We start from the raw sequence: 9,571 nt of genomic DNA, 5'->3' as shown, positions 1-9,571 counted from the left end.
GTTAAAAATAAGACATGTAAAAAAGCGCACTTTTCCCAAATTAAGTCATTTAAAAATGGATAAAAAAAGAAAAAAATAGACATACTGTATTTAGTATCACCACGTCCGTAGCGACCGGCTCTATAAAAGCATCACAATTGCCTTGCTCCCCACCATCCTTCTGTAAGTGTTTGTACCACCGAAGATTGCTCCTGTTTCTGAAGAACAGGTGCACTTGTCTGCTTCCTATGTAATAGCGACTTTTATATTAAAGCCTTATAGGAAAATAAAGTTGTGTACTGCCCTGATACGGACTGCTGAGGTCAGCAACCATGTACAGTTTGAGAATACACAGATCTGCCCATTTTGAGACAATGTAGTTGTGAAAGAGGACGTTTGTTTCGAGCTCTGCACGCAGCTTGTTTTGACATTGTGTAAAACTGGGTGTGCAGAGGAAGTTCTGCAAATCGAAGGAGATGAAACCGATAGCATTTATTTGGCTGGTCTTCGTGGGACCTTACGGCCAGTTTGGTCATAGATTCATTTATATGTAACTACAGACTAGAATAGAATAGACACGTATATAATATTGTAGGCAAAACCGGTCCTGTGTGTAGATTATATTCGAGGGACTCGGCTGAAGTTTATCTGTCAGGTGAGTAGTGGGATTTATTCATTTTCATGCTTAATAAATAAATATATATATATTATATTATACTCGTTATATGATCTGCTGCTGTAAGGTACGAGAAGTACAAGTTATATCATCCCTCCATGTGTGACGCATTTAAATGCCATCTATTATTCTCTGTAAATGACCCAGGGCGACTATAGTGCACTGACAGAAAGTAAAAAAAATGTCTTCCCCAAAAAATGCTGTATCTAGCCTATATCTCTCTTGTTCTGATAAGTGCCACAAACATTTTTGTGAATAATATTTGCTGGACCAAGGCAGTGCACCTTGGAATTTTTATTGGTTAAATATCTAAAGTCACATTTATTTTTTAAGGGTCCTTACACACGAGTTTTAAGAGTATTTAGCTGTTTTTGCAATGTTTTTTGTGGCATTTTTTTGCCATTTTATTGCCAATGCTGTGGTTACCACTATTTTCATCACGGTGTGTTGGCAAAAAAAATAATAGAAAAAGAAGCCAGAAAGAAATAAAAATGCGAATTAACAAAAACACCAATAGCATAAAAAAAGTAAAAAAAAACGCACAGCAAAAAAACTGTGCCCCCTGAAAAACAGCATAAAAAACCCAAGTGTGAAAGCACACAACGGTCGTGTGCATGAGGCCTAACAGTGATATTATGAGTCTACAGCAATTAATTAAACACGAGGTTTGCAGATATATTATTTTTATGTGCGTTTTTTTTTCTGGCTCCTGGTATTGTAACAGAAACAATCTCTAGTTTCTTTAAACCGTCTACCAATCTCTGACACTGACTGGGGGAGATCTTTTTTTACCACTCATCCATGGAACAGTCTTTTGAGCTGTGCAATTGCAGTACCCCAGAGTACTACTGAAAAAGGGTTAAATATTACCTAAAGAGTTCATTCAATGTTGACAAGTTAAAGGATAACAGGAAGGATGTGTGAGAGAGTTCCTGCAGACTACGTCCAAGTCCAAAGAACATTTGTCTCTGGGACTACAGGTGCCAATGGAGCAACTCTACTACCAGAGTACCCTAGAATAAAAGAGACCATGCTGCTTAAAAGGTCCAGAACCAACCAGGCTGTGCAAGCTTCACACAGCAAGGTATTTGCATATTAATGGCACTGAGACTTTGCTGCTGTGGAAAGTTTTATTGCCACCAGCACTTACAAGATCATGAAATGGACTGGCCATCTGTATCTTCTTAAGTCTGCACCCCTCAGTCCAGGAACTGTAGAAGGACCTAATTGCATGCACTATAGGAAAATGTGCTGGCCTCTGGTGGCCAAGACCATGAGAGTTCACATAGGCTGGGGCTTTTTTCTATAGTCAGCAAGCACGGACACCGCTCGTGGATTGCAGGGTGGTCATAACCATGGAAACGAACAGTGTATAATATGATGGAAAAATGTATCCAGCCAACAAAGGAGGCAATATGGAGAATCACAATACATTAGTAAGTGCCTTGTATTAACTTTCTTTACATGATAAATGCCATTTGCTGAAGTAACACAACTCATTTAAGCAAATAGCATTTATCATGTAGAGAAAGTTAATATAAGGCACTTTCTAATGTATTGTGATTGTCCTTATTGCCTCCTTTGCTGCCTGGATTAATTTTTCCATCACATTATACACCGCTTATATCCATGGGCGTCCGCAGAAATTTTTCCAGGGGGGCATAATTTTATTGACATTGAAACGGGCACGTGTATGAAGCCTAACTGCAGATATAAGAGGGTGGAACGGAACCCCGTTTGTGTACAGGGACTAAACTTTAAAATAACCACCACAAAAGGAAAGACCAATTCTTCTTATTTCACTTGAATATTGTCTATTAATTTGATATTATTTTTGCACCCCTTTGTTATAGTCTCAGCATTCAGCAATATGTTAATTTGCATTTTGTCGCCAACAAATGAAATGTTGTGTTCTGTACCTGAACGCTTCCAGGCTTTTGTCATATGTAACTTACAAGCAGATGGTCTGCAGAATACCAGGCCTACCACCAGGCGGGCAGGCGGTATATGATTGAAGGGGCAATACTGCCTGGTATATGGACAGCAGAGATGGCATCCTCTGGGCAGTACTGTCTGTGGTCATCCTTCACCAGCACCCTGACTGCCACCTGCTTGGCCTGGCTCTCATGGCACTTCACTGCCTGCTGCTTGGCTATCAGTGACTCACCCCACACCTAACACTCAGGGTCAGGGAGTCACTCAGTAGTCACGTCAAGGCGATCTCTGTAAGACTGGAACCTGACACTAAGTTCTACCTGTTATGTGCCATGACAGCGACCATGAAAATTAGGGGGTGAAGGTTCCACATGCATGCTGGGTCCCCTTTGATTTTTATCATTTTTTGCGCCAAAATGGCCTCCATTGAATACAGGGGATGCAAGTACCAAAATGCATGCCGAGTCCACTACCCACTCCATACCTCTCTTGGTGTCAGGGGCTTCCAGTGACCAGCCTGTCTGCCTCATAGGCTGATTTTAATTAGAATGAGTATAAAGCTTAGCCTGCTCCTCCCCACTCACTGGAAGCCCCTGACACCAGGAGAGGTATGGAGTGGGTAGTGGACTCGGCATGTATGTTGGTACTTGCATTCCCTGTATTCAATAGAGGCCATTTTTGCACAAAAAATGATAAAAATCAAAGGGGACCCAGCATGCATGTGGAACCTACACCCCCTGATTTTCATGGTCGCTGTCATGGCACATAACAGGTAGAACTTAGTGTCAGGTTCCCGTCTCACAGAGATCGCCTTGACGTGCAGCAGACGGGCTCAAATAATTTTGTACAAAATGTATTTGCAAGCATCTCTACTTTATTAGCATAGCATTAGCATTACAATATGTTTTTGTACTTTATTTGGTTCGCAGACAGATGTTGTATTTTTCCATAGCAGCGTGCACCTGCGCATTTGGATGTAATGTGCTGACAAACCCCTTTTGTGTTTTACTTGTGTTGCCCCGCCTTCTGTCAATATGGATCCGCCTACAACATGGGGGCCACTTTTAGTTTTTTTTCTATGGTCACTTAAAGGGTACCACCACATGGCACAATTATGGGCTGTTCGGGACGCAGACGCGCTGCAGTCAAAAACCGCGCTGCCAATTAGGCCACAGCTTCCTCCTATTTAACTAATGAAGACCGCACTGTATAGCTGGTCTGCTGTTGTTATTGTGAGACTACACCTTTAGGGACCAGTCATAATGTTTTGAAGCCAAAGGGTTAATTGCTTAATTCCATGGTTATTGTGTGTGATTTATTGTGCTGTTCAGGAACATTCAGCAAGTATCATGTTCACAAGGTGTATTGGGTGTTGACGAAAATAGCCCAACTCCATTGTCTGTCTGGAATCAGATCTCATCTCAACCTACCGTAGACTTGTATGGTCCAGTAATCTTTCAGAAAGTAGGTATATAGAACTTCCTGTTTTATGTACACATTCAGAGGGACATTTATTAACAGATATATGCTATGTATATGTTGCAGATTTTGTCGCATGCAATTTTGTGGAAAAATATGCGACTTCTCCCTGTGGTGAGAAAAGGGAGTGTGGTGTGGGCGGGGAAGCAGGTGGCTCATTTATCTTTTTCCACGCCAATGGCTGAAATGTACGCCAGTGAGGGAGCTGAAGCGTGAGCCAGCGATGGAGCTGAAGCGTGCGCCAGCGAGGGAGCTGAAGCGTGCGCCAGCGAGGGAGCTGAAGCGTGCGCCAGCGAGGGATGCTGAAACGTGCGCCAGCGAGGGAGCTGAAGCGTGCGCCAGCGAGGGATGCTGGCACATACGCCAGCGAGGGAGCTGAAACGTACGCCAGCGAGGGAGCTGAAACGTACGCCAGCGAGGGAGCTGAAACGTACGCCAGCGGGGGAGCTGAAACGTACGCCAGCGGGGGAGCTGAAATGTATGCCAGAGAGGGAGCTGAAATCTACCTCAGGAAGGGAGCTGAAATCTATTCCAGCAAGTCTGTTGCATGGCTCTTCCAAAATCTATGCCAGCGAGGGAGCTGAAATGTATGCCAGCGAGGGAGCTGAAATGTACGCCAGCGAGGGAGCTGAAATGTACGCCAGCGAGGGAGCTGAAATGTACGCCAGCGAGGGAGCTGAAATGTACGCCAGCGAGGGAGCTGAAATGTACGCCAGCGAAGGAAGCTGAAATGTACGCAAGCAGGGAGCTGAAATCTACGCCGGCGAGGGAGCTGAAATCTACGCCGGCGAGGGAGCAGAAATCTACGCCGGCGAGGGAGCTGAAATCTACGCCAGCCGGGAGTTGAAATCTATGCCAGCGAGGGAGCTGAAATCTACATCAGAAAGGGAGCTGAAATTTACGCCAGCGAGGGAGCTGAAATCTACATCAGGAAGGGAGCTGAAATCTACGCTAGCGAGGGAGCTGAAACGTATGCTAGTAAGGGAGCTGAAATCTACGCCAGGGAGGGAGCTGAAATCTACATCAGGGAGGGAGCTGAAATCTACGCTAGCGAGGGAGCTGAAATGTACATCAGGGAGGGAGCTGAAATGTACATCAGGGAGGGAGCTGAAATCTATGCCAGCAAGTCTGTTGCATTGGCTGCTAGAGAAAGCACCAAACTTATGTACTGTAGGTCTGTGCCTCTACATAACTTTGGCTCTTCCTCCAGCAGCACAGAGGGACTTAAGACTGGCGTGGAAAACTTAATAAATGTATGCATACAGCCAGGGCCGGACTGGGACAAAAAATAGGCCCGGGCATTTTTGACTGAGCAGCCCAATCACATGACCCCCAACAGGCCCCATCCCCTTGCAGTCTAGGGGCGGAGCCAAAACCGGAAGCACAATTGAGAGGCAGGGCCAGCCACCAGTAAGATAGGAAGGCTTCAGCCAACACACAAGCTTCTTTGGGGGTCCCCAGGTGACATTAGGGGTCTTAGTACGATCCGGCCACCTAATCCGGCAGAAAATGCAAGGAATCGACTGGACACAAAGCACAGCATGCAGCGGTTTATGTCCCGTTTATTCTCAGAATTTTTCCCAGATTGTGGCCGGATCTCTGCCGTACCCCATTATAGTTAATGGGGCTAGTGGGCATTCTGTCTGCATCCAGCAGTGCCGGATCCAGTGAATTCTCATCTGGAACAGCCTGCCAGGATCACTAACGCAGATGTGAAAGTAGCCTAATACAGCGCCCCATACCTCTTATATCCAGTGACGTCTCCTCTGATGTAGATGTTCTCTTTCTTCATCTTCTCTATTTAGACCAGACCACCGTGATAATTTCTTTCAGGCATCTTACGTCTCTGCAGAGTTTGACAGACATCTTAGTTTCCTACTTTTCCATCATCCTCCAGTTAACATCCCATCATGCACCCCCAATACTGAGAAGCTGTGCTCCCCAAAACTATACTGCAAAAAGAACTGTGCTAAGCTGATGCTTTGCCAGGGTGCCCCCAAAGTAATGGTGCTCCCAAAGTCCCAACAATAATAATTATTTCTTTGCCAGAGTGCATTTAGTAGTAATAGTGCTCCTACAGTGCCCCCAACAGTAATTGTGTCCCACAAGTAATAATGCTCCCATAGTCCCCCAGTTGTAATAAAGCCCACCATAATGCCCTGATAGTAATAATTCTCTTTATAATGTGTGACAGTAGAACCCCACCCTATAATGTGCACCAGTACAAAAAATGCCCCGTTGTGTGGCAGTAAAAAAAGAAATACCTCCTCTTAGTGCCCCCAGTAGAGCCAATGTCCCCAGAGTGCCCTCATATGTTCCAATGACCCGTACTGTGTGCCACTACAAAAAACACTTAGTGCCACCAGTTGAGCTTAGGTGCCCATAGTGACCTTATAATTCGTGCCAGTATAAAATACTCCTATATAGTCCCCCCAGAAGATGCCCCCATAGTGCTCCTTCCCCGTCTCCATAGTGCCCTCCATAATGTGGCACTATAAAATGCCCCTATAGACTGCCCCACATAGATACCCCCATAATGCTCCTTTCCTCCCTTCCCCATAGTGGCATCAAAATGGGTGCCAGTATTAAATGCCCCTATATAATGCCCTCATAGTGCTCTTGTCCCCCACTTCTCCATAGTGCCCACATATAATAAGTGCCAGTATAAAGGGCCCCCAGTAGATGCCCCATAGTGCTCCTTCCCCTCTTCTCCATAGTGCCCCCCCATAATGTGCCAGTATATAGGGCACCCATAGTGCTTCCCCTCTTCTCCATAGTGCCCCCGTATTGTGCCAGTATATAGGCCCCCCCATATTGTGCCAGTATATATGGCCCCATAGTGCTTCCCCTCTTCTCCATAGTGCCGACCCCCCCATATTGTGCCAGTATATAGTGCCCCATAGTGCTTCCCCTCTTCTCCATAGTGCCCCCCATGTTGTGCCAGTATATAGGGCCCCATAGTGCTTCCCCTCTTCTCCATAGTGCCCCCCCATGTTGTGCCAGTATATAGGCCCCCCCATATTGTGCCAGTATATATGGCCCCATAGTGCTTCCCCTCTTCTCCATAGTGCCGACCCCCCCCATATTGTGCCAGTATATAGGGCCTCATAGTGCCCCCTCCCCCATATTGTGCCAGTATATAGTGCCCCATAGTGCTTCCCCTCTTCTCCATAGTGCCCCCCATGTTGTGCCAGTATATAGGGCCCCATAGTGCTTCCCCTCTTCTCCATAGTGCCCCCCCATGTTGTGCCAGTATATAGGCCCCCCCATATTGTGCCAGTATATATGGCCCCATAGTGCTTCCCCTCTTCTCCATAGTGCCGACCCCCCCCATATTGTGCCAGTATATAGGGCCTCATAGTGCCCCCTCCCCCATATTGTGCCAGTATATATGGCCCCATAGTGCTTCCCCTCTTCTCCATAGTGCCGACCCCCCCCCCCATATTGTGCCAGTATATAGGGCCCCCACCCCCCTTCTTGCCACAGTATAGTATAAAATTAAATAATAAAAACAATAAACTCATATACTTACCTCCATGCTGCTGTCAGCGATGCGATGCAGGCCTCTTCCGGCCTGTGTCCCGCGCTGGGGGGAGGGGAAGAGGGGAAGCACTATGGGGCCACAATGGAAGCGCTCATCTCCACTCCTGCCTGGCTGCTGCCACATTAATAAAAATAAAAACTCAGCCGGCGGCCCGGCTGATTGTGTTCGGCCCGGCCTGCCCTATGGCCAGTCCGGCCCTGCATACAGCTTTTAATAATGATTTTTTGAAAAAAGAATAGTATATACTATGACAAAGATCATTCAAGTGAATTTTTGTTAAATACCCAGGCAAACGGGTTTACTCATGAAGGTAATCTAAAGGTCCCTATCGGTATTCTTACCAACCCAGCCATAAACAAGCATGATTGGCTGAGCATGCATGTTTTTTTTCCATTGATGTAAGATGGAGGCTAGCTACCGCCAAATCAGAGGTCTGACAGCAGCTTGGGTCGCTCAGAGACAAAGCAGCGGGCATGTTGAAAGCCGGCATGTTCGATGTTTCTTTACTGAATGACCATCTCGGGAAAGTCTCCCATATGCACTAGATAGCTGACTGATCCCATCAAAATTGACGGATTCATCTGACATTTACCTGATGCATATAGGCATCTCTTAAGGCTTTTCTAACCCCAGGCAATCAGCTGTTATCATTGAAGTAAGCCAAGTCTGCATGTTCCATGTGTAAGGCACTGATGAAAACGAATGAGCAGCCATCTATTGCATGGACTGGTCAGTGCTTTCATTATCATTATTCTTCCTATGCAGTGACATCACTGTGTGCAGTATGTTTGTTCTGTGTCTGGCATTGCTGTTGTATGATCCTCGTTTTATGACTTGCCCGGGTGCGTTATTCCCCTGCTTGGACATTATTTCTGTTTAGTTGAATCATTGTGTCTATTATTGCTGTATTGTGACATCGCTGTGTGCATTATTTTGGTTCAGTGGCATTATTCTCAATAATCTGTGAATATTATGGTATTATTATGTACATTGTTCCTTAGCTGTGCATTATCCATATTCTGCGACCTTACTGTGTTCATTTTTCTTCTGCTGTCTTCATACTGTGCACATTAATCCTTATATATGACGTCGCTGTCATTATCCCTGCACTGAGGCATTCATGTACTTCACGTAACTGAGGTTCTAACAAACGGTGTGAACAGAGCCATATTCTCACTACTGTCACATTGTAATGACTGATTTGTGATCACTGATTTCTTTTTCTCGTGTTTTGTTCAGTGTGTGACACCACTGTGTGCATTATCCTCAGGGCTAGAGTTAGGTCTCATGCACACCAATTTTTTTCTTTCCGTGTCCGTTCCGGGTTGTTTTGCGGACAGTATGCAGAACCATTCATTTCAATGGGTCTTCTAAAAAACTGTGTGCATTCCGTTTCTGTATGTCCGTTCCCAAAAAAAATAGAACATGTCCTATTATTGTTTGCATTACGGACAAGGATAGGTCTGTTCTATTAGGGGCCAGCTGTTCTGTTCCGCAAAATACGGAAAGCACACAGACTTCATTCGTATTTTTTGCGGATCCGTGTTTTGCGGACCGCAAAATACATACGGTCGTGTGCATGAGCCCTTAAGAAGGTTCCCCAGGTAACTGCCCTGTTGGTTCCCCTAAATCAATGGAATTTTAAGAGTAAAAATAAGACACAAGCAATAGTTCATGGACCACAAGGCACATGGGCTACTGCTGCTGCATCAGTTCTGCCCTGCTTGTTAACTTGATGAAGCCATCTTTCTTCATTTTTTTTATTGATTTTTTTTAAAACAACAATAAAATAACATATATTTACCATGGATACAACCCTCCTCCTCCCTCCCTGGGACTCCAGTGTGCAAACCATATACATGTGTTAGGGTACTTTCACACTTGCCGCAGAGGATTCCGGCAGGCAGTTCCGTCTACGGAACTGCCTGCTAGATCCAGCAAACTGAAGAGGATCCGTC

General features: G+C 45.4%; 1 protein-coding gene across 1 annotated transcript in view; it reads left to right on the top strand.

Moving 5' to 3' along the window:
* The first annotated feature begins 426 nt into the window (after window positions 1-426).
* Window positions 427-9,571, top strand: part of ADCY7 (adenylate cyclase 7) — a 201,827-nt gene continuing 192,682 nt past the window's right edge. Inside the window, exon 1 of the mRNA XM_040410723.1 lies at window positions 427-634. The gene's annotated coding sequence lies outside the window, so the exon portion shown is untranslated. The remainder of the gene's footprint in view (window positions 635-9,571) is intronic.

The sequence above is a fragment of the Bufo bufo genome, chromosome 10, assembly GCF_905171765.1.
Source record: "Bufo bufo chromosome 10, aBufBuf1.1, whole genome shotgun sequence".
Lineage (NCBI taxonomy): Eukaryota > Metazoa > Chordata > Amphibia > Anura > Bufonidae > Bufo > Bufo bufo.
The sequence above is the reverse complement of the archived record's forward strand: the minus strand, read 5'-3'. Positions and strand labels throughout refer to the sequence as shown.